The sequence below is a fragment of the Diuraphis noxia genome, unplaced genomic scaffold (assembly GCF_037042655.1).
Source record: "Diuraphis noxia isolate RWA-SAM2 unplaced genomic scaffold, SU_Dnox_SAM2 contig0001, whole genome shotgun sequence".
In the NCBI taxonomy this organism is placed as follows: domain Eukaryota; kingdom Metazoa; phylum Arthropoda; class Insecta; order Hemiptera; family Aphididae; genus Diuraphis; species Diuraphis noxia.
Window position 1 is genome coordinate 84,782,631 of NW_028301711.1, and position 25,771 is coordinate 84,808,401.

Consider the following 25,771-nt stretch of genomic DNA (forward strand, 5'->3'; position numbering starts at 1 on the left):
ATGTTATTAGACGCTTATTACACTATGCTGTAAACTTTACAGCATACCACCAAAACATGTTACCCAACCATTAATATGGTTAGGTAACATGTTTTGTATTTAGTATTAAAGTTTTTTTTTCTCATATTATGTATATTGTATATTATTGTATTACCTATTTTATTAATTGAATACTTTTAAGAACTCTCACTTCTACTCAGCCTAAGATGACCAATTCCAGTACCTTAAATTGTAATCTATTGTTGGATATAAATAAATAAATAAAATAAAATCATTTACATTTATAAATTCATGTACGTGTATTTATTTATTTATCTATTCAAATCAGTGTTGTATCATCAATTTATGTTTAAGATTTTTCTTTTTGAACATGTAAAATGTGTTAGGTTAGGAAGATTTTTTTGAGTGATGAAATGAATAATGACATTGATGATGGTAACTGTGATGGTGATGCAGATTTATCAGATACTCGCCATAATAATGTAGTGGCTGATGCTGAAATATATTTCTTGAATCGAAAAATTGAAAGTTTAGAATTAGAAAATCAGTCGTCAAAAATTCAGAAATTTGGCTATCACTCTATCTGTGAAAATGAGGATATTTTTACTTTTTACACTGGTATTTCTAAAGAAATGTTTGACATTATTGTTGACTTATGTGGAGTTGTAGAATTTGAATACTATAATGGTTGGAATGTTTTTCAATTAAAGATCAAATTTTAATAACTTTTCTTAAATTAAGATTAAATTTGGTCAACAAAGATATTGCATTTAGATTCAATACAAGTGAATCGACAGTTTCTAATATTATTCTAACATTTATAATTTTACTTCATGAAATATTATTAAAAAAATTAATGGAAACCGTGCCTTCTCAAATCAAAAACAGACTTTGTCTGCCAAATTGTTTTGTAAGTTTTCAAAATTGTAGAATGACTATAGAGTATAGACTTTAAGAAGTAGCCTGTGACATACCTCATCAATTACATCACCAAAGAGCTACTTTCAGTTCATACAAGCATAAAAATACACTAAAAGGGCTTATTGGAGTTGCACCTAATGGTGTTATTACATTTGTTAGTAATTTGTACCCAGGGTCAACTTCGGATAAGAAAATTGTAAGTTATTGTGGAATTTTAAGTTTACTTGAGTCGGGTGATCTTATATTGGCGGACAAAGGATTTCTTATATCAGACATTTTACCTGATGGGGTTTCTTTAAACATTCCCCCTTTTCTTATTTCTTCACAGTTCACACCTAGTGAAGTTGAAAAAACAAAAAGTATTGCTCGTGCTAGGATTCACGTTGAAAGAGCTATTAGTCGATTAAAGGGATTTAAAATTTTAAGTCACATTCCAAAATCATTGTTTAAGAAGTCGTCCTTAGTGTTTCAACTTTGTGCATCCTTGGTTAATTTTCAAAATCCACTTATTAAAGAAGTAGAAAATGTATTCACTGTATCACCAACAGAACACAATGATGTTTAAATATAATTTATAAACCTCCATAAGTCGAATACTGAAAACATTTTTTTCTTAAAATTTACTTACCTATAATCAAATTAATTAAATAATAGTTTTTAATAATTTTAAAGTGAATTAATATATTTTTTAATCTATAATAATATTTTTATTTTTTAATAAATATCTGTCAAGTTTTGTTTAGTGTAATATGTGGTATAATATTTAATTAAATTAATAGTATTTTTATTATTTTAACAACCAAGGTACATACTGTTTATGATAAAAATCTAATAAAATATCTACGTATATTGTTCTTCCAGTCATCATTTGCTTCAATTTGGATGGCAACCATACTTTTAGTTGTCCATACAACAAGAATACAACCAACAGATTTAGTCATAAATATTTGCCCTTGTATTTGGCTGAAATATTCATGATCCGTATTTAATATGTATGTTTTGTCATTGGAATCTAATTTTAAAATATAATCTGTGTGCTCTATTAAGCATTGTTTTAAGACCTGGTTACGGAATTTATAAGGACATTTTATTTCAATGCAGTATTGTTTGCCATTTATTACAGCCAATCCATCGGGACTAGCTCCTATGAGACCTGATGAATGAATGAATGAAGCTGAACATGTATATTCAATTTTTCCTCAAATTCTTTTATAGCTACCTTCTCATGATTTTTGCCCCACTGTACAGATATATAAGATTCTAGGTTATAACTTCCTATTAGAGTTTTAAAAAGAGATGGCGGATACCTATTTCTTTTAACACTCTTTAAAACTTTTGAAAAATTACTTGCAGTGTGATCTTGCACTGTCTGTAAAAAGACCACTTGATATTGTCCGACTGTCCTACCGTTTGAGCAGCTATATCTTCAATTTGTTTGAAATCAAGGTTAAAATAGTGATTCAAAAACTGTTTTTTATCCAAGGTTTTTCTAAATTCTTCAGAAAAAAGTACAGATTCTAATGGTGGCAAACTCGAAACATTTTGAAGAGAATTACTTGGTTCTGGAGTAAGTAACGAAGTAAATCCTACTACATGATTACTGGACTTCAGTTTTTCGAAACACATCTGCTTGATATCACAGTTAATTTTCTTAATAACAGAATTACTTTTGTCAGGATAAAGTTCATCTATTGTACAAATTCTATCATCGTCATTAGATTTTTGTTTGCGCCAGGCACATTCTTTATCGGTTACAGATATGTTTTTATGAGCATGCAACAATAAGGCTGTCATATGACTGCATTTAGTTTGTCCAACAGCAAAAGAACACTTAGCAAAGTCAATAATGTCATTATTAAGGTGGATCTAAAAATTTTAAAATACTTTGAATCAATCTACATTTAAAAGAATTTTTGCATTATTTGTCTAAATTACCTCAACCTGATTAATTTTTTTTTCATGCTAGAATGAACACTACCTGTTAAAACGCCCAGAACAAAATTACAAGTATGAACATTACCATTTTCAAAATGATTCTCCCCTTTAGCCAAAAGTTTCGGATCGTTAATAAATTCAACTATTCGATGAAACTTGAAAGCTGAAGACATTTTAGTACATTAAGACTCGGTTATACTTTAAAAAACTAGACAATTAAAACTAAAATAAGGTGTTCTAATCTAAGAAAGCGTTTATAAGAACTTAACTATATGTTAAAAGCACGATTAAAGATATACTGGTTGCCGAACGAGTAATAATAATTCGATATTTATTGACATTTATAAGTTCTTATCAAAGTACTCTGACTACTAGCGCATCCGGTGTTGAACATTTTAAATTATACAAAAATAAATATTAATATGAATATAAATATAAATGATATAATATTAATAGCTTAGGTATATTGTATATGTTATGTCTTATGTATACATGATTTAACATATATCATGATTGTATATTATAGTAAAATATTATTATTAACTATGTGATATGTGAATATCTAACATTGTATTTATTTTTTTTTTTTTAATAAACTGAATTTACATTTATAAATTGTTTTTATTTATTACCTCATTTAATTTAAATTTTTTTACTATACAAACTATCCTTATTTAAAAATGCCGAGGTGCTGTTGTGTAAAAACCCCTCATTTGGTTTCAAAAACTCTTTTTGGAATACCTAAAGATGAGGTAAAAAAGAAAATGTGGGAAAATTCTTTAGGAATATCACTTAAGAAAAATAATCACATTTGTGCTAACCATTTTAAAATGTGTGACGTTAAAAGCACTTGGGAATCTGGCGAAGGATCAAACAGGTACACTTAATAATAATATATAAGTTTATTTCAATTTTCAAATATGTTAAAATTTATTAATTTATATTACCTTAATAATTTACAAATAAAAATTTCGATTATATTAAATATATTATTACCTATTAAGGTATGTTTGAAAAGATTACAACTTAAAAAAGATGCCATACCAAATACCATATTATGTTAATACAAATGAAGAATCTACAGACACAGAGATTTGTTTTAATCTATTTGTTAGGTTTACATTCAAAAATTATACATTGAAAATAAAAACTATTAAAAAATAAATTATACTATAGTCTTATTCATATAATATTATACATCAACATCAACTTCAATTGAATTTTCTGATTTGACAATGGATAAATCTACCATTTCTGAAAACTCAAATTCACTTTCATTGAACAATATTTCATATAGTTCATTTTCTTCGAGCACTCCAGAAAATAATAAACAGCATCTGATTTCTTTCTTAGAAGAGCCTTCTGCCCCTAAAAAAATAAAGGTTAGTTCTATTTTACATTACAGTAAAATGTTTCAAACATAAATTTCTTTATATAATAAACTTATTATTATTTTTAGATTGATTTAGTAAATCAACCAGGCTTATTGGAATTTTATCAGTTGGTACTTCAAAATATTAAAAAAATTACTATTCCAATTAATTGGTTTGTAAATATTGAAAAAGATAAAAGCAATAATTCTGTTATTTTTTTTCATAAACTATGCCCGTTTGTACTTAATAGTATGAGATATGTTAAAAAACAGCTAGTAATTACAAAAGGTAGGTTGAATGTAGGATTTTTATTAAACAATTTGGATCATTTGGAATTTTTTCTTTAGACTCTACAATAATGCATGTTAATGGTAAGGTAATCAAGTCGGAAATTTATTTTCAAAATATTAAGCATTTAGAAACAGAATTAAATTTATATGATAAAATTAAATGTTGCCGTGGTGCAGTTTCTAGTTACGATTATCCTGATATTAGACAGTCGTTTGGAACTCGGTATGTTGAGTACGATGGACAATGGAGACATTCAAAATGTCTAATAGTTCTACAAGATGATGACAGGTTAAAAATAAAATGCTTAATGCCAATCACTCCTCAGTTTTTAATTTTTCACTTTTTATATTTTTTAGTGACTGTAATTTATGCATTTGGTGTAAAAGATTATTATTTTCAATTCGTAAAAAAAATTACTAAATTAAATAAAAATAAACAAATTAGGACATATTATTCACCAAATAAAAAAAGAACCCACCAAAAGCTATTAAAATCTGCAAATATTATTAGAAAAAAACATAGTTGTGCAATGAGATTAATTGATCGGTTGCAAAATCGTTTGAATCGGGTTCAAAATGAACATAAAAATATAAAGACACAGCAACTTGAACAACTATTGGAAAATCCAAGCATTTCTCACAGTCAATATCAATTGATAACTGAAATAATTTCAGCTGCTAAGGTAAAAAATCCAAGAAATCGAAAATATAGTGAAAATTGGATGCTTTTATGCTTGTTGTTTCAAATAAGGTAAAACATAATATTATCATTGATACCTATTTAAGTTTTGTTTTCATAATATTTACTATTTAGATCTCCTAGTGGGTATAAATTTCTACGAGAGCAAAATCTTTTACCACTTCCTTGTGTAGATACACTAAGAAGACACTTAATGGCCGTTAAGATTGGATGTGGCTTTGATGAAAATTTTTTCAAAATACTGAAAAAAAAGTTTATGAACAAGACATTATAATATGCAAAAAAAGTGACCTTGGTATTGGATGAAATTTTTCTCAGAGAAAGTTTAAGCGTCAATACAAAAAATTTGACATATTCGGGATTGGAAGACTTGGGGGACGATTTTGATAATAAGGCTGAATTGGCTAATCATGCTTTGGTGTTGATGATACAAAGCTTAGCAGAAAATTTACACCAGCCTATTGCAGTATTTGCATCCAAAGGACCTATAAAAGGTAAATATTAATATGATATGTATTTATACATAATGAATAATGAATATATTAAAAGTTATTATTTTCTAATAAATAATAATATATTGATTATTTACTTTAATCACATAAATATTGATGTATCTGGTCGTAAAATATTATTTTAATTTGAAAAAGCAATCGATTTGGCAAAAATTGTTGTGAAAGCAATACTACTGTTAGAAAATGCAGGAGTTGAAGTGGCTGGATTAACAAGTGATGGAGCATCGACAAATCGAACAATGTGGGCTAGTTTGGGTATTAGTGGAAAAGTAGACAAACTTCAAAATTATTTTCAAAACCCAGCTGACAGTAGTAGAAGAGTATATGTGTTTGCTGATGCACCACATTTACTCAAAACCATAAGAAATCGGTTATTTACAAAGAAAGAACTTAAAGTATGTTAAAGACTAAAAATATTAAAATTAAGACAAATTATTAATTTAAACAAAAATTATAATTTTTAGATTCATCCTAAAAAAGCTTCAATTAAATGGAAAATATATGAAACTGTTTTTGAACATGATTCTAAATCATATTTAAAAGTATGTCCAAAACTCACCAAAAGTCATTTTCAACTGAATAATTTTACAAAAATGAAGGTTAAATTTACTTCACATGTAAGTTATTACTATATCACTATTTGGTATTATTTCTAACATTTATTTATTTTATAAATCTTCAGTAAGTCTATGGCTGATGGTATTGTATTTTTTAAGAGCAAGAACTATTCAGGACTTGATGAAAGTGAAGAAACCGTAAAATTTACATTATTATTAAATAGTATTTTTGATGCTCTTAATCGAAAATTTAGTGCAGAAAGAATTAAAAAAAATAGTCAGGATATCAAGGTTTATAAATATATATGTGTCCTATGTGTTGCATGTTTTATGTTTTGTTCATCTCTATTTAATTCCAGTTATATAAATGCTTATTTTAGTTTTTTATTTAAAGATTAACACAATTTTCTAAATTATTAAACAAAAAATTCTTTTATAGTTCTGTAATTCATATTATAATTTTTTAGGTTTATTGAATTATATTTATTTATGTTGTATATTTACAAACATGTAATTTTTAAGGTGTTGAATGATGCATTAGAATGGTTGGACAACTGGGAAAATAATTTAAATAATAATTTAATAAAGGAAGAAGAATTTTTGACAAAACAAACAGCAGAAGGTTTAAGAGTGACTCCGAGGTCAACAATAGATTTAGTCAATTATCTTCTTAATGATTGTGGTTTTGCTTATGTTTTAACTAGTAAATTAAATCAAGAAGTAATCTAGAAGTAAATAATTTAAAATATTTAGAAATCTATGTACAATTCTGATAATATATTAATAAACCTAACTATGAAATTATATTACTTTCATTCCAGAGATTCTTTGGTATTATACGTCAAGTTTCAGGGCCTATTGACCATCCATTGACTCCGACTTTCTTGCAATTATACCGTATGCTTTCAATGTATTCAATTATCAAACCACCTAAAATGGGGAATTGTAGTATATTGGAAGGTAGCAAATGTTTTACATCTGAAAAGAAAAATCATTAATATACATACCTAGTAACTTATTTTTATTTATAGAAAATGTCCCAGTTATCACCATAAGTGATTTAAAAAGTATAATAAATGATCCAAATGGTACAAATGAAAGAATGGAAAAAGTTAAGAATCTAGAAAAAAAAAATTGATGATATTGTTGAAGAGGGTTATTGGACTTTAGATGACATTTTTAAAGAGCACAGCTATAGTAATTTAGATTCAACAGTATTTGAATGTATAGTTTATTTCTTAGCTGGGTAAATCAAATTAACTGTAACAGTGTTACTACTGTTACTTGAATAATAATTTTAGATTATTATCTACAGTATCTACCTATTGTTTTTATATGTGTCATAGGTATATAACAAAGAGACAATTGAAACATACTAAATGTGAAGCTTGTAAATCCAGTTTGCAAGTAGTTAAAGGTAAATCATCCAATCCAGCAGCAGATTTAGTCAATTTAAAAACTAGAGGATTCTTAACTCACGTAAATCCAAAATTGTTCCAAATTATTCAAGCTTTGGAACTATGTTTTCTGAAACATGCAGGCTCAGCGAATCCATTTGATGACACATTTGAAGAATTCTTCAGCACCGAAAATTTAAAGTTGTGTTTTCCATGTGTAGATCATAAAACTGAAGTTTTAACTGATATATGTGTTATGTACATTACAATGAGAATGAGGCAGTATAGTTGGATAAAAAACCAAGAGACAAAAAAAATTAATAAAACAAAAAAAAAAATTGCTTAATTAGTAGTTACATAAGTATCTAGATATTATTATTCATAATTTATAAAATAAAACCTATAAACCTTTAAAAATAAATTAACTTTTATTGTATTTTCTATTTTTTTTTTCTGTTTGACTGAAATATTTAAAATTTAAATTAAGGGTTTGTGCTTGTACTCTGTAAACCCAGAAAGCTTACTGTAATACTGTATTTTGTACATTGTAGTTTTTTTTCTGTTCAACTGACAATACCTTGTAGCCTGTTGAGAGTTGACTTCTATTCATCATAATTTATAACTTAAATTATTGAACGGAGTATTACTAATTATTACTTATTAGTTATTAGTTATTATTATTAATTACTATTTAGTATTTACCATTGGTTTTAATGGTTTTATATTATTTTATTTTAATATATTATTTATAATATCTTGAGTAGGTATCTACAAAAAAAATCGAAAATATACACTAGATAGCGACAAAGTACACAGTACTTTTGATAAGAACATTTTACGGTCTTCTTATCATTCTTCGTTCGGCAACCAGTATATCTTTAATCGTGGTTAAAAGTTTTGGTTCAAAGTTGTCGTGTATTTCTTATGGGAAAATTTGTGATAACGGTTTGTTTGGAACCATGCATGTTATCATCACAATTTGTGACGTCACACTATTTACTCCTATTAATATAAAAACTGATACGTGATAACTGATCAAATAATATTATGTTATCACTTATCATACCATGCGGCTGGAAACGAATGGCTCTTAGCAGGAAAAATTTTTTGTAGAATCCATGACGTCATATCTCATGAAACTGTGATAAGACGGACTATGATAACAATGATAACGAGAATATCAATGTTGTTTTTCAAACTTCAACTGAAAGTCTGAAATTTGAATTTGCTTTTACTTCACTTAAATCAAGTTCTATAAGTTTAAACTTTTACGAACAAAATTATGTATTCCTGTGAAGTTTGCGAAGCAAAGTTTCAATCAATTTCAGGTTTTAACAAGCATATGAGGATTAAACATAAAGACTTAAAAAAACTAAATTTAAATTATTTAAATTAAAATTAAACGTAACTTATACACATGCAATGATTGTAACGAAACTTTTGACTTAAAAAAGGTTTTGATTCAGCATGTCAAAAGCCATTTGATGAAAAATGTACAGCGTCAATCATTATGTTCGTTATGTCTGAAATCCTTTTCATCAATGTCTGGATTGATTGTTCATTTACAGAGTATACATAATGTAAATATTGAGACGAAATTGCTACATTTTGAAAATATAGAAGGTAAACTAATTTATTACTACATTGTTGGTGTTGTATGTATGTGCTCTGACTCAGTGAATACCATTATTGCTGGTAAATATCGTACTTGGTAATTTTGTTATTTGTGTCTAATATTGTTTAATTCTGCCTAGGATAACGATATAAGTACCTGGAGAAATGTTGTGTTTTTTGTGTTTTATTGTGAAACTGTCGATGACTGGATCAGTTTTATTTTTATAAAGTATTCATTATGTGAGCGTTAAATTAAAGTAGGTAGATAAATATTCTGGGTACCTAATAAGTTAATTTTTTTTACTTTATCATATTTTGAATCTGTATGTACTATTTACCAAGGCTGGGCAAATTAATGATTTTTGTAACTGCAATTAATTAAAATCATTCAATATTTAAACTTGTTAATACCCATTTTTATAACCACTAAAACTTAAGAGGTAAGTTATTTTGATATAAATATGGGGAGAATATCTATTGGTCAGTTATACATTTTGGTTACAATTATAATTTACAACTCTGACATAATATAATTTTCTTAACTTTATAAAGAACACTGTAGCTTGATATAAAATTTACCAACCAGTAACCATCAATTTTGGATATCATATTTGGTGTTACCTCGGAAGATTTTTTCTGAGCTGTAATAATTTGAATAATTTTAGAAGTTTTTTTTTTGGTTTTGCAATTTTAATTATCCTTTCAAAACTTTTATCTCTAACTAACGACAATAAGTAGACCACCTGCATACAACACCAACAATGTAGTAATAAATTAGTTTACCTATCTCCTCTTCATCGTTTAAAATGTTCCGGAGTTCTCACCCTTTTTGGATTATCAGGATTATCTTTAGTTTCACTGTTCATTTTAAAAGAATTAATAATTTAATACAACTTAAAATATGATTTAACAATAGGCAAACGATGGAAGAACTGAGAACTGACTGATTAAGATCAATAAAATAGTACTGCTCTTGCTAATTATAAATGATAATTGCTATTAAAATAGTCGTTACTCCCTATTTACTTATTTGCAGAGAGGTAATAGTATAGTAAAATACTTTAATATACCATTTTATAAAATAAAAATAGTATTATATAATATTATATTACAATTTACTATTTTGCTATTAATAAACATTTATTTTAATAGGTAGTATTATTATTTTGAATGGTTTGGTGGGGGATCGGACCAAACTTTAAATTATCGTATTTTCCCACCAAGATTGTATCATCTGGCAAGGTCATCAAGTTTCTGACTTTCAGTTGAAGTTTGAAAAACAAAACATTGATATTCTCGTTATCATTGTTATCATAGTCCGTCTTATCACAGTTTCATGAGATTTGACGTCATGGATTCTACAAAAAATTTTTCCTGCTAAGAGCCATTCGTGGCTGGAAGAGTGTAACCCATAGAGTAATATAGAGGCGGCGTTACCTATCATATTTGAAGTCAAACTGTCGGTCATTGACCCCGAAAAAGAGGAGTCTAACACCGATATTTTTTTCCGTTAGACCACGCTGCCCTTCAACAAATATTGATAACCATTTTGGCGCAACGTTGGTGTTATCAATGTTATCATTAACTGCATTAAATGTTTAATATTTGACGGCATATACTGTATAACTTTGTTTTCAGTGTTTTCACGAGTGTTTTCCGTTGTATTAAATTATATTCAAGTTTTCTTATTCTTTTGAATTTAATTTAAATTCCCGAAAAAATGCCTAGTTGTTTTGTATGTAAGCGGTCTAGAAATTCTGCTTCAAAATTGCAGAATATTACATTTCACAAGTAAGTACCTCTTTAATTTTCAACCAAACAGTCACCTACCTATTCTTTATTTAGTTGAAGGGTGGCCAGATTCGAAAATGACTGAATGTATACTGAACAAACTTTGAAATGTTATTTAGGTTTCCTACTAATCAGACAATAAGAGAGAAATGGTATGATTTTGTCGCTGAAAATTGTTTAAAAATAGATAATATCAATAACAATAGTATATTGTGTTCAAGTCACTTTGATGAATCTTTGTTCCTTGTACATAAAAACACTAGACATCTATGCAAAAATGCTGTTCCTAATATCACAATATCCAGAGTGATAAACGTAAGTTTTTAATAGCATTGAATAATAAAAGTAATTCATGTATAATTATATTACTTAAACACTTAATTAAAATAAAAGCATATTCGATTTGAATATAATAAATTTTTGATATGTTAAACATTGTATTCTATTTTATTTCAGGCAAAAAATGTCTATCCTGAAATACTATCTAAAACTGGTCAGTCAAGCTCTTTTTTTCTTGAAGCATTGTCAGATGTATTAGATGAAAATTCTCCAGCTGTACAAGTAATTTTACTTCTAATTTTATTATATGTATTGTGTTTTAATAATATTTTAATGATTTTGCGAGGTATTGATATAATCATTCAAATTTAATTTTAGTTGCCTACTAATGAGATTGGCTGTGAACAACTATCAATATCTGCTGAAGAGCCATTGCAGTTAGATGTTTTTATGCAGTCAAATACAGCTAATTTAAATTCCACACAAAATGTCCATGTAAATAAACCTATTTTAGTATCTGGAAATGATATATGTTGTGAAGGAGTGTCCGTATTAGATGAAAATTCTCCAGTAAAAGTAATTCTTCTTATAATTATATTACATGCATAGTGTTTTAATAAGATTTTAATGTGATATATTGATATAATCATTTTAATTTAATTTTAGTTGCCTACTAACGAGATTGGTCATAAACAACTGTCAATATCTGGTGAAGAGTCATTGCAGTTAGATGTTACTATGCAATCAAATACTAACTCTGAAGATTATACGATTCAAGTAAGTTTATTAATTTATTATAGTAAATAATTTCTATTCATAGTAAGTATCAATTAATTATTAATAATTTCTGTTTAGAAAAATAGGAAGTCTTCTTACTTAGCTGCTAGTAATATTTTTGACCAAGATAACCAAAACGAAGATTTTTGAAGTTTGGAGTTCGCAAATTAATGAATGAAGTTGAAGTTAAAAACAAAAAAATGAAAGTTCTACAACTAAACCTGAGACGAGCCAATAAAAAAATTGCATCATTAAAAACAATAATTTCTCAACTAAGGAAAGAAAATCTTATTAATGATGATGCTTTGATATGCTGTTGGAATCGTTTGGTAAACACAAAAACTTAATAACTAATTGGTATAAAAAAAACACTAACCATAAAGTTCCTAAAAAGTACAGCCCAGCTGTTCGACAGTTTGCTTTGTCTTTACATTTATTTTCAGCTAAAGCTTACAATTATGTTAGGAAGCAATTCAATACCATTTTGCCGCATGCACGAACTTTGTCTAAATGGTATTCGCATGTTGATGCTAAGCCCGGGTTTACCAGTGAAGCTATAAAAACACTTGCTTTGGTCAAATATTAAACATTTAATGCAGTTAATGATAACATTGATAACACCAACGTTGCGCCAAAATGGTTATCAATATTTGTTGAAGGGCAGCGTGGTCTAACGGAAAAAAATATCGGTGTTAGACTCCTCTTTTTCGGGGTCAATGACCGACAGTTTGACTTCAAATATGATAGGTAATGCCGCCTCTATATTACTCTATGGGTTACACTCTTCCAGCCGCATGGTATGATAAGTGATAACATAATATTATTTGATCAGTTATCACGTATCAGTTTTTATATTAATAGGAGTAAATAGTGTGACGTCACAAATTGTGATGATAACATGCATGGTTCCAAACAAACCGTTATCACAAATTTTCCCATAAGAAATACACGACAACTTTGAACCAAAACTTTTAACCACGATTAAAGATATACTGGTTGCCGAACGAAGAATGATAAGAAGACCGTAAAATGTTCTTATCAAAAGTACTGTGTACTTTGTCGCTATCTAGTGTATATTTTCGATTTTTTTTGTAGATACCTACTCAAGATATTATAAATAATATATTAAAATAAAATAATATAAAACCATTAAAACCAATGGTAAATACTAAATAGTAATTAATAATAATAACTAATAACTAATAAGTAATAATTAGTAATACTCCGTTCAATAATTTAAGTTATAAATTATGATGAATAGAAGTCAACTCTCAACAGGCTACAAGGTATTGTCAGTTGAACAGAAAAAAAACTACAATGTACAAAATACAGTATTACAGTAAGCTTTCTGGGTTTACAGAGTACAAGCACAAACCCTTAATTTAAATTTTAAATATTTCAGTCAAACAGAAAAAAAAAATAGAAAATACAATAAAAGTTAATTTATTTTTAAAGGTTTATAGGTTTTATTTTATAAATTATGAATAATAATATCTAGATACTTATGTAACTACTAATTAAGCAATTTTTTTTTTTGTTTTATTAATTTTTTTTGTCTCTTGGTTTTTTATCCAACTATACTGCCTCATTCTCATTGTAATGTACATAACACATATATCAGTTAAAACTTCAGTTTTATGATCTACACATGGAAAACACAACTTTAAATTTTCGGTGCTGAAGAATTCTTCAAATGTGTCATCAAATGGATTCGCTGAGCCTGCATGTTTCAGAAAACATAGTTCCAAAGCTTGAATAATTTGGAACAATTTTGGATTTACGTGAGTTAAGAATCCTCTAGTTTTTAAATTGACTAAATCTGCTGCTGGATTGGATGATTTACCTTTAACTACTTGCAAACTGGATTTACAAGCTTTACATTAGAATTATGGAGTGACCAACGTATGTATGAATTATATAATTTAGAATAATATAAATTTTAAAATGTAACCTTGTTTAAGGCGAAAGTACCAGTAAAAACCAGGAATGGAATGTTGTAACACCTCAAAAGTTATCATCTAATGTCAAACAGACAGATTTGTGTAGTGATCAAGGTATGTATAAATTATATATTATACAATAATATAAATTTTAAAATGTAACCTTGTTTAAGGTGCAAGTACCAGTAAAGACCAGGAATGGAATGTTGTAACACCTCAACATGTATCATCTAATGCCAAACAGACAGAATTGTGGAGTGACCAGGGTATGTAATCAATGTGACAAAATAACGAATTTGTTCTCTAATATCATAGTAGTGGTGAATAGATTTCTTTCACAAGGGTCAAAAAATGTTTCCCTTTCTCATTGACAATTTAATTCTCAATTAATTTTTAGCAATTTTAACTAGGTATGTATTCTCCATACATTTTTAATAATAGGTAAAAAAAAAAACAATTGACTAATTTATAACATAGGTTCTATAATACACATAATCATAGTTGTTGGAGAGTTTTTTACAGTGCTGTAAAGTATGTGAGTAAAAGTATTCAAATTCTTTTTCAAGTATTGAATAATAATTTTATTTAATATTCTGTATTTGATTATGTAATTAATAATAAAAACTTATTTAACAAATACATAAAATAATTATTATTTTAAACCTACTATGTGTGATGTATCTATATTACATTAATTAGAAACCTACTTTAAAAACAAAAGTATTTGAAAGGCATTCCAAACACTTTTTTACAGTATTTGAGTAGTATTTGAAATACTATAAGTTAAAGTAGTTGAGAAGTATCTTAAGACAATAAAACTGGCCTTATATGTATGAATCACATATTTGACAATAATATAAATTTTTAAATGTAACTTTATTTAAGGTGCAAGTACCAGTAAAAAATTGCCATGGAATGTTGTTACACCTCAAATGTTAAAACGGAAGAAAAGCACTCCTCTCAGAAGCAAGTTCAAATTCTAAAAATAATTTTGTATAACACTATTTTACATATATAATAAATTTTCAGACAAACGTCTCAAGAGTAGAACTGCAGAGGCAACAACATTATTGCAGAACAAAGACAGACTAGTGGAATTGCAAATTAAATGTTTGGAACAAGAATTTGAAATAAATAAAATTAAGAAAACAAATGTAGCCTTAAAAGAAAAAAAAATGTTGTTAGAAATAGAAGTACTTAAAAAAAAAATTAAAGACTCACAATAAGAATAATAAATATATATGTACAATGAGTCGTAATATTATAATATAATAATGTTTATTTATTTATTTAATAATATAACTATAAGGCCAATTTCACTCTAAATTGCCAAAGTGATTCCTGATCAGACGATCTCGTTCTTGTCTGCCTCTTGTAACCCCTGCTAAATTTGGAAGGTTATCTTCTACAATATTCTGTATATCGTAGTCCTCTTGCTGGATATCATTTGGAAGTACATCGTGCTGGTCAATACAAATGTTATGGATAATAGCACATGACACAATTATTGCTTGTGTATTGATTAGGCTAGTTGTTATTCCTTTGCTCAGCACAGGAAATCTTCGTTTAAGAACACCAAAACATCTGCAAAAGTATAACAAAATAACTTTAAATTAGAATTTTAATACTTTCTATTTTCTGTTCAAAGAAGCTTGTATGTTAATGAGAAAATTTAGTGATAATTTTACTTATCATTTGAATTTGAAAAAGTAGTCTTAAATTAATATAAATTCAACAAAAATTAGGAATTATTTTCAAACATTGATTTTTTTGATGTGTGGTTTTTTTTTATTATTTTAAAGCTACCAATATAAAATAATTACAGCTTGACAATTACAACTAAAAATACATTAATAAATAACGGTACAGGATAAAAAAAAAATAAAGAAAGAGTCCAATAGAAATACTCAAATACATACTGACAAAAAAAAAAAGAAAGAAAACAATCAGTGATTAAAACAGTTAACAAAAAACTGAAACCTACAATAACTTTATTTGATGTGTGGTAAAATGTAAAATTGTTTGCAGAACTATATGATAATATGCAAGTATACTTATTTATAAGTATAATGTATTTATAAAGAATATGTATTATTAATATGTACCCAATAAAAATATATTTTTAATTTAATATAAACAATTTTATTTTATTATATATTATAATACTATTATATTATTATATTAATTTTACCAAAATACTTTTATGATGAATATACAACGGAATATTTACCTTTCAATAACATTTCTTGTCCTGATTTGGCTTTCATTGTATAACTGCTGGCTTCGTGTGGTAGGATTCAGCAAAGGAGTCATTAGGTAAGGCTTAACTTCGTAACCGCCGTCTCCTAATAGGTATCCTTTTATAATATCATTTTCAAATTTACTTTTGATTAAAGAGTTGTCAAAAATAATCTGATCATGGCAAGACCCTGGCCATCGCGCCACTATATACATAATCTTAAGCCACGGATTACAAATACATTGTGTATTGATGGAAAAATAACCTTTCCTGTTTCGAAATGTTTCTGCATTATCTCCACCTACAATATTCATTATTCATGACAAACCATTGTTTAATCATACAGGAGACAGGACACATTAATGCCAATATAATTTATATCAACATATATATTTTATAAGTTATTTGTCTACCTGGCGATTGAATTTTGATGTGAGTGCAATCCACAGCTCCGACCACTTTAGGGAAATTACTAAGGCTGTAAAATCCACTAACAACTTTTCTCATATCAACAACATTTTTTGGAAAATAAATGAATTTTGATCTATGAATTGCTATGGCTCTACAAACTTGATGAATGTATCGACAAGCTGACGATTCACTGACACCAGTAAAGTCTGCGACAGTTAATAAAAATGATCCTGTTGCAAGGTATCTCAGCATCATGTATAATTTACATGGTGCTAATATAGCTCTGTTCCTGAAACAAAACATAATATCTTAGACGGAAGAAAAAAAATTCAGAATAGAGATAATGTTTTTTTTTTATAGCAACTATTTTTAACTGTAATTAAAAGTTACTAACCTTTGAGAAGGCGGAGATATATCTGCTTCTATTAATCTCAAAAGAGTTCGGAACGTTTCTTTAGAAATTCGAAATCTACATACAAAGTCATGGTTGTCATACAATTCCAAGTAGTTTACTCGCTCATAAAAAATTCGTGGTCGTCGTTGCAATGCAATAACCGCTTTGCCGATCTCGTCATCCTCATAATAATCAAATAATACTCTGTGATTCATATTTTTTTTTCATTAGGCCGGTTAAAAATTAAAGGCTTAAAGAAAATATCAAGTTTATAAAAACCATGACAAAAACAACAACATTGACGAAAAAAAAAAACCTAACCTATAACATTGAAAATCTAGAGTTTAGCTCGTTATTACCTAGAAATATCAGGAGTTAAATTCCGGGAGTCAAGATTTTCATTAACTTGGAGTTACCATCTAACTCGAGGTCGTGAAATACGTTTTTCTCGCTAACTCCGAGTTACCGATTACTCGCACTTTAACTCTAGGTGGTGAAACCGGCCATTAGAGAATTACTAACTCCTACTACTGTTTCAATAGATGTTAAAAGAAAAGTCAACACTGAAATTCATGATGATTCTGATGTAAAAAAAATCAAAAATTTAAATACTGTTCAGATGTCAATACTTAATTTTTCAAATCGTAAAAATTTGACTTCTCAAGGTACAGTTGATTTAGTATAATAAATAATAATATAATATATTAATATAGTAATAGTATGTACTTAAATTGTATTTTACAGAAGACCTTGATCAAATGATCTTAGACGTCATAATAAATGCACATTTACCATTCAATTTGGTTTCTCATGAAAGTTTTAAAACAATTATTTCCAAAGGCTATCCTGGAAGAACTGTATTATGTCGCCAGACTTTAATGAAACGTATAGATAAAAGCTATAAAGTTGCCTTTGATAAATTAAAGAACAAGTTGAATTTGGTTGAATTTGTATCAACGACAGCTGATGCTTGGTCTACATTTAAAAGGTAATTCTAATACACTTATACATTTAATTTAATATATAATGGGCCAATACACATGTTTATGATTTTTATATACACATGGTATTTTTACCAAAAAATTTTATTTAATTTTTTATTTGGTCACATAGGCTCAATTTCAGTTTTTGACTTGGAGGGACTTTACATATATAAATGTATTTTTTTATAAAATAAAATATTTTGACATCATTAAATGTATTAGGTACTGTATTATTTTATATTTGTATTACTAATTACTGATACATAATTTTATTTGTTTATAAATAGATCATACTTAGGAATTACTGTTCACTGGATCGATACAAAAACATTTGAACGCCAATCTTATTTGCTATCTATAAAACCTTTGAAAGGTAAACATACTTATGATGTACTGGCTAGAGCAATGGAGTCAGTATATACTGTTTTTGACATAAATGATAAAATAGTGTACTCAACAACAGACAATGGATCAAATTTTGTCAAGAGTTTTAAGTAAGATTGAATTACATTTTTATATAATTTATTTATTAGGACTATTAGTTACATAGTTAATAGCAGTCTTTATTGGAGTAAACTATATTAGGTATATCCTTTTTCAGAGTTTATGGTCAAAAAAATGATGTTGATTTACCAATTGAAAATAATATCACTCATTTATCTGATAGTGAAGAATCAGACGATTTTGATATAGGTGATGAAAATACAGACGGTACTGCTTATGTAAATATTGCAGACCTATTTGATGAAGTAGAAGATATAGATTATATTCTACCCAAGCATCATAGATGTGCTGCGCATACTTTGAATCTAATTGCAACCAATGTAAGAACTAACATTTTTATATTAATGTATATCTAGCAAATAGCAATTTAAATTTTAAACTGAATGACTTTTCTTTTACTTTCAGGACATAGAAAAAGAGTTGGCTTCCGTAAAAAGTAAATCTTCAACACTATGGAACTACAAACAGCAATGTAGAGCTACTTTTGCTAAAGCTAATAATCTATGGAACAAACAAAACCGCTCTACTCAAGTTGCAGACAGTATTAAAGAATGTTTTGGAGTGTATCTAGTGACACCAAATGAAACCAGATGGAATTCCACTTATGATTCCATTAACTTTTTATTGAATCATATTAAAGTGAATTTTTCAAAATATGTTAGATTGTGTGACTCAATTGGTGTTGTGCGTTTTAAAAAAATAAGATATTGAATTAATGGAAGATTATGTAACTATCATGGAACCTCTAGCAGCTGGGTGAAAAAAACATGTATTTTGGTTTTTTACTGCCTACTATTTCTATATTGTTATCAAAATATGATGATTTGCTTACAAAAAAGAGATTAAATTATTGTGCAACATTAATTAATATTATCAAAACAAGCATTGAAACACGCTTTCGAAAAGAACAAGCAGATAAGTTTTTAGTTATTGCTGCTTTATCTCAACTATATTTTAAGACATTGTGGATAAATAATAATATAATCAAAGATTTGGCTGTTGCTAACTTCAAAGAAGCTGTTAAAAAAAAAATCAAAGTCTGAAGGTATTGAGACATCTAACATAGATAATGAAAAAATTGAAAATACTAATAAACATGATGATGAAACATCTTCATTTTTTTCTTGGTCCAAAATTCATTCAAATTCCAACATTTCCATTGAAAATGAAATATCAAGTTTTTTGAATAAGAGCCCTACGAAGAATTTATTGGTTTTAGAAGACACACCCAACATTAAAAAAGTTTTTATAGAACACAACACTCCGTTACCAAGCAGTGCTTCTGTTGAAAGAATTTTTAGTGTAAGCAACGCTATACTCACAAAACGTAGAGGGAGAATAACTGACGACCATTTTGAAAAGGTTATGTTTCTTAAATGTAATAAATTTTAAAATACAATTTTTTTATAAATAAAGGAATTCTATATAAACCTACAATATTGTATATTCTATATATTCAATATTATTATATTAATATATTATAATACAACCAAACTGGCCAACGGGTATATTTAACTGTGATCGTTTTAAAATCGTTTGTGGGGTTTTTTTTTTATTTTGCTTTTGTGTGAACAGTGAACATCACAGTAATACGGCGAACTGTTTTTGTTATTATTGGTGATCTATTAATAGTAAACAGTGTGTTATCGACATTATCGTATTGGTAAATCCAGATAGTTTAGTTAATACTTGGCCCGTAGTCCGTACTGCTATCTGCTACAAAAACATCACAATTGTCTAGCCAGTGCCCGACGCCCGTACCTACGAAGTACGAGTTACGACTGCAGACTACGATTTTTCTTGTATTTTATAATTATAATCAGTTTAGTAGTGTTAAAATTGTGACTATAGTTGTGTTGTGATCAATCTGTGTTTAAAATTTTAAACAGTTTTAAAATTATATTTATTTATTAATCATGTCTACCGTCGATGTATGTCTATGTGGAAAAAAAAATTTTAATTCAACGAATTGGGGAAGACATTTAAGTGCATGCAGAATGACCAATAAAAAAATTCATCTTCAAAATATTTATCTACATAATATTTTAAAAGATTTTTGACGCCTTCTAGTTCTACTTCTACTGAGTCTTCTGAGTCTGATGCAAAAAAAATTAAAAAACTGGGAAGTATACACTAATTTTACGATTTTTATTTATTTGTAGAATTTAAAATTTTAAACTAGGTGCCTTCTTATTTTATCTAGATATAAGTTTTAGACGCTTGGTATTTAAAATTCATTTGTTATAACTATAAATGGTATATTATGTTCTATACTTCTATTATAGTACCTAGTACCTACCTATTAGGTATATAAGAAACTACTATTCAATCTGGAAAATGCTAATTTCTAAATTTCTAATCATTATATTATTAAGTTATACATATTAAATACGGATTAATACTATGACAGTATGGCTCACACTTCGGCAAATAGATTGAATTTAAGTGATTTATGGAGAGAAATTTTTTTTATAAAAGATTTAAAATTTTTATTTTCAATATTAAAAAATTATTCATCATTACAGATGATCAAGATTTAACAGCTTTGGGAGATATTCATGTAGTTGATATTGAAAATGGAAATAAAGGACCTGATATAATTATTCCAAATTTAAATAGTTCAATTATTGAAGATATTAATGATGATCATGATATATCTGGTAAATTATATTATTTATTTAAAAGTAATTGATTCATATATTATGCGAGTTATAAAATAATTTATTGTACCTATTGACTATTAATTAAATCATTTTAGGTGACTTATAAGTAATTTAAATTATATTATTAAAACACTATTACATTTATATTCTAACAAACGGTAAAATAGAAAAAAAGGGAAAATATTCACTTAATATCCTATATTAAAAAGTACACTTTTTTCAATGATATCTTAAATTCATTTAAATATGGGTCTTATATTATACAAAATATATATGTGTTATATAAGATTTAAAATTTTTATTTTCAGTATTAAAAAATTATTCACGATTACAGATGAGCAAGATTTAACAGCTTTGGGAGATATTCATATACTTGATATTGAAAATGGAAACATAGAACCTGATATAATTATTCCAAATTTAAATAGTTCAATTATTGAAGATATTAATGATGATCATGATATATCTGGTAAATTATATTATTTATTTAAAAGTAATTGACTCATATATTATATGATTTATAAAATTATTATATATAAATTATTTTATTATGATTACTGTATAAAAATTTAAAACTACGATCATTTTTCATAATCATATATCATATCCACTGTAATACAATAAATAATTTGTATTATTAAAATAATTATTTTAACAACTTCAGTGTATTAAATATATATATTACATAATTTGTATTTTTTAATTTTCTGTGTAGAGGCACACTGTTACCAGTAGATGTAGTGGATAAAATATCAAATCAATATGAAATGTTTCCTAATGATCCGCCTTTACTTGTATGTTCAAATATTTTAATTGAACGTTTTTCGCAAATCGCACATCAAGAACCATGTCAACCACAACCAATAGAATTAAAAGATGGTAAATTTCCTTCAAGAAAGCAAGGACAACATTTGAGATCATTCCATGAGCAACATTATTTTAAAAAATTGCAACAGGGGAGTTTGTTAGGCGTAAATGGCTATCTTATTCACAAACTGAGGATAAAGTTTTTTGTATTGTATGCAAACTATTTGGCACAGTCGACGGAAAGTCTAACCAACTTGCTAGATGTGGTTCTAATGACTGGAGACATATATCATATAAGCTTGATACTCATGAAGCATCTCCAAACCATTTGCAATCTGAGGTTAGAAAAGTTATGTATTTGAGTAATCAAAGAGTAGATATAAAATATTTACAAGATTCTAATAGCAAAGTTGCAGAGAATAGAGAAATTGTAAAAATAATATTTGAAGTGTTATTATATCTCGGTCGTCAAAATTCATCCTTAAGAGGTCATAATGAATCTTGGTTATTCAAGAATCAAGGAAACTTTCTCGAATTAATTAAGCTTTATGCTAAACATAATGCATTACTTTCTTCTCATATCGCTATACTTGAATCTGCCCAGAAAAAATTCGATTGACTTATTTATCTAATAATAGCCAAAACACAATGCTTTTAGTTATGAGTGATATTGTCCGTTCTCAAATATTAAAAAAAGTGAAAAAAGCTGGCATTTTTGGGTTGTTACATTTGCAATGCATATTAAACGTGTGTATATCATTTCAGCACATTAAAAAGGGGGCTGATTATAAATGTAAAATGTATTACATATGCACAGCATAGCCGCAGTTCTATTTGATTTAATATCATCCAACTGCTATTTTACAGCAACTTAATATGAGGATCCATGTATTTCATTTTCCAAAGTTACGGTGATTTCATTTGATGAAATTTATGTAGCACAATAATTTTGTTATGGCAAAAAAGTAAAACGAGTTTTGGGTCCATTTAAGTGTGTTCAGGTCATGATTGCTAGAGGTGTGAAATTGAATAATCATAATAACTCAATAAACATAACAATTTTGTACAATATATTTAAATTGTTAACATTAAAGCCTTTAAAGGCCTATTTTCTAAATGCTTTATATTATGATTAATATTCACCAATGAATCAATAGTTGTTATTTGAAGTTATAACTCAGCTAAATGACTGTGGTTTTGAGGTAATAGCCATTGTTAGCTACATGGGGCCTACAAATATCAGACTTTGGAAATCACTGTCTTGGAGCCACACCAACAAAAACTTTATTTGAGCATCCTGTTTCTGGAGAACAAATTTACATGTTTGCTGATGTTCCACATCTCTTAAAACTTGTTAGAAATCATTTATTGGACAGAGGTTTTGTTTTACCAAATCAAACATATATTGGAAAACAAGTTCTTCAAGATATTGTTGGTCTAAACAAAGGAGATTTAAGTCGTGTTTACAAAGTTACAGATCTCCATTTAAATGTAGTATCATAAATACTAAATGTGAAATTAGCAGCCCAGATATTGTGAAATTTAATGGCAAAAGCAATTTCATATTTTAGCCAAAAAAATTTATTGCAATTCACCAATTGGAAAGAAGTAGATTAATAATTACTATCACCTACATTAAAAAAATAAATAATTTTATTACATTTCATATTTAAGACTTAGAAATTCATATCTATCATTGTATACTACAACTAGTTCCATTATTAATGTTGTTTCCTTTTACCTTCCAATAGTATGTTATAAAATTGTTTAAATGCCTTATTTTTAATTCTATCTAGGCGTCAATTGTAATCAAACTTTTTAATGATTGGTTTGATTTACTTAATGCATAATTGCCTAAAGATAAATTTGTATTATCTTATGAACTGGATTAACACAACCTAAATAAAATATTAAGCAAAATGAACATTTTAATAGAACATATGAGAGTTCACAATAAAGGTAAAGAAACTACAAGTTTGAAACCGTTTCAAAATGGTATAGTACAATACAATATACAATTTCATTAATATAAATATAATATATATAACATTTTTTAATTTTAAAGGAATAAGTATTACCAATACGTCACCTAAACTAATGTGATTCTGAGGAATCAGAGTTATTATCAATGAGGCTGAATTAAGAACTGAAAATCATATGGAACTATATCAACAAATGTGTAATAATGAAGAAATAGCCAAAATAGAGTTAACTTTTGGATCAGCTGGCACTTACCATTAGAAAGTATGGTTTTATTAGATCAATTTGAATCGCACGTGAGTGAATGTAGCAAATACTAGTTAATTTTAATTTTTCACACTAACCTTAAGTCATAATTAAAGATGAATTCAGTCAATGAATTGACTGAAGTGGAGGTTGATTGTGCATTGAGTATGTGTCTGGATATGTGGCAAACCATTATGCAACCAAATATCTATGGTTTATATGGATCATCATGGATTCAACATGTTTCAAGGAGTAACCTGACAACTCCATCGCCTATTTTATTCAACTGTGCACTAACTTTAGAAAAATTATTTAATAATTTCCATGGAAAATGTACTTTAAATAAACAACCGAAAGTTATGACAAGACTTAGCAATTCCTTGATGAATGAGTTTAAAAAAGAAAAATTAGATATACTATTGAAAGTAGTCCATTGTCTTGTTAGAACACGTACTTTTAATAGGTTAAACTATTTAAATAAGTTAATTTGTGCTTCAGCCACTGACAAAAAATGACAAATTGACAACCAAATAAATTAATAGATTTATCTCTACATTTTAACTAATATTATAGCATTTAAATTATTATAGACTATAGTTAATAAAGTAGGTATGGTTACGACTTATGAATCACACCTAATGAGTAGTGATGGTTATTTTATTGAAAAAAAAAAAAACATTATTTTATTTATTACCTGGAACTAGTAGACAAATATAAGTAACAGAGACAATCGGTTCTTCATTATGTTGTATTAGTATTTTCAATATCATTAGTATTCATTACTTCTATAATAAATAATAATTCAAGTAGTTGTTTATAAATAAAAATATAATTGCAAATCTATATTAGGTATACATAGGTACCTAGATCGTTATTATTTAATACGAAATTAATTATAATAGTCTACATTATATTAAGATAACATCGTAAAATATTTAAATGCAAATACTCAAATCCTAATTTCAATCAAATAATTTATCTAACAATAAATCCAAACTTTTATTTTGTTTTTACCAATTTGTAAGTGTTTATTTTCCCATCAAAATATTGTTTTAAATAAAAATTTGAATACCTAAAAATAAGTACACATTATGAAAATGCTATTTATCCAAATCTGCAGTGTAAGGACCATCAAACGTAGATTTTTCGGGGATTTTTTATCGTATTCACTTGATGACGTTGTAGGGTTTTCACCCTCAACTTCTAAAGTATAGTTGTTTGTATTATCTTTCATAAATAAGAAATATGTTTACTATCATTAAAGTTATAAAAACAATACGTAATAAAACGATAAAAATAAACAGAGTAAGTAACTTACATTCCGATATTCTGGAAAAATCTTAAAATATTTTTTTGGCTTAAGGTAAAGTAAAAAAAGTCTTGATAGTATGATTTTTTTGTTTAGATTTACGAACGGGGCTCACATCATTAATAAGATTTACTACATTCACATTTTTC

At 27.1% G+C, this 25,771-nt stretch overlaps 1 long non-coding RNA gene and 3 pseudogenes across 1 annotated transcript; all 4 read left to right on the plus strand.

Moving 5' to 3' along the window:
• Positions 1-632: 632 nt before the first annotated feature.
• Positions 633-1,486, plus strand: LOC149062205 (uncharacterized; annotated as a pseudogene).
• A 2,605-nt stretch (positions 1,487-4,091) lies between these two features.
• On the plus strand, positions 4,092-6,707 carry LOC149062206 (uncharacterized; annotated as a pseudogene).
• Positions 6,708-13,135: 6,428 nt separating this feature from the next.
• On the plus strand, positions 13,136-15,056 carry LOC149062207 (uncharacterized). The gene is made up of 4 exons (XR_016190329.1): positions 13,136-14,048; positions 14,108-14,200; positions 14,260-14,352; positions 14,972-15,056. It is a non-coding gene; the product is annotated as an uncharacterized LOC149062207 (long non-coding RNA).
• Positions 15,057-21,028: 5,972 nt separating this feature from the next.
• On the plus strand, positions 21,029-22,706 carry LOC149062208 (uncharacterized; annotated as a pseudogene).
• Positions 22,707-25,771: the final 3,065 nt, after the last annotated feature.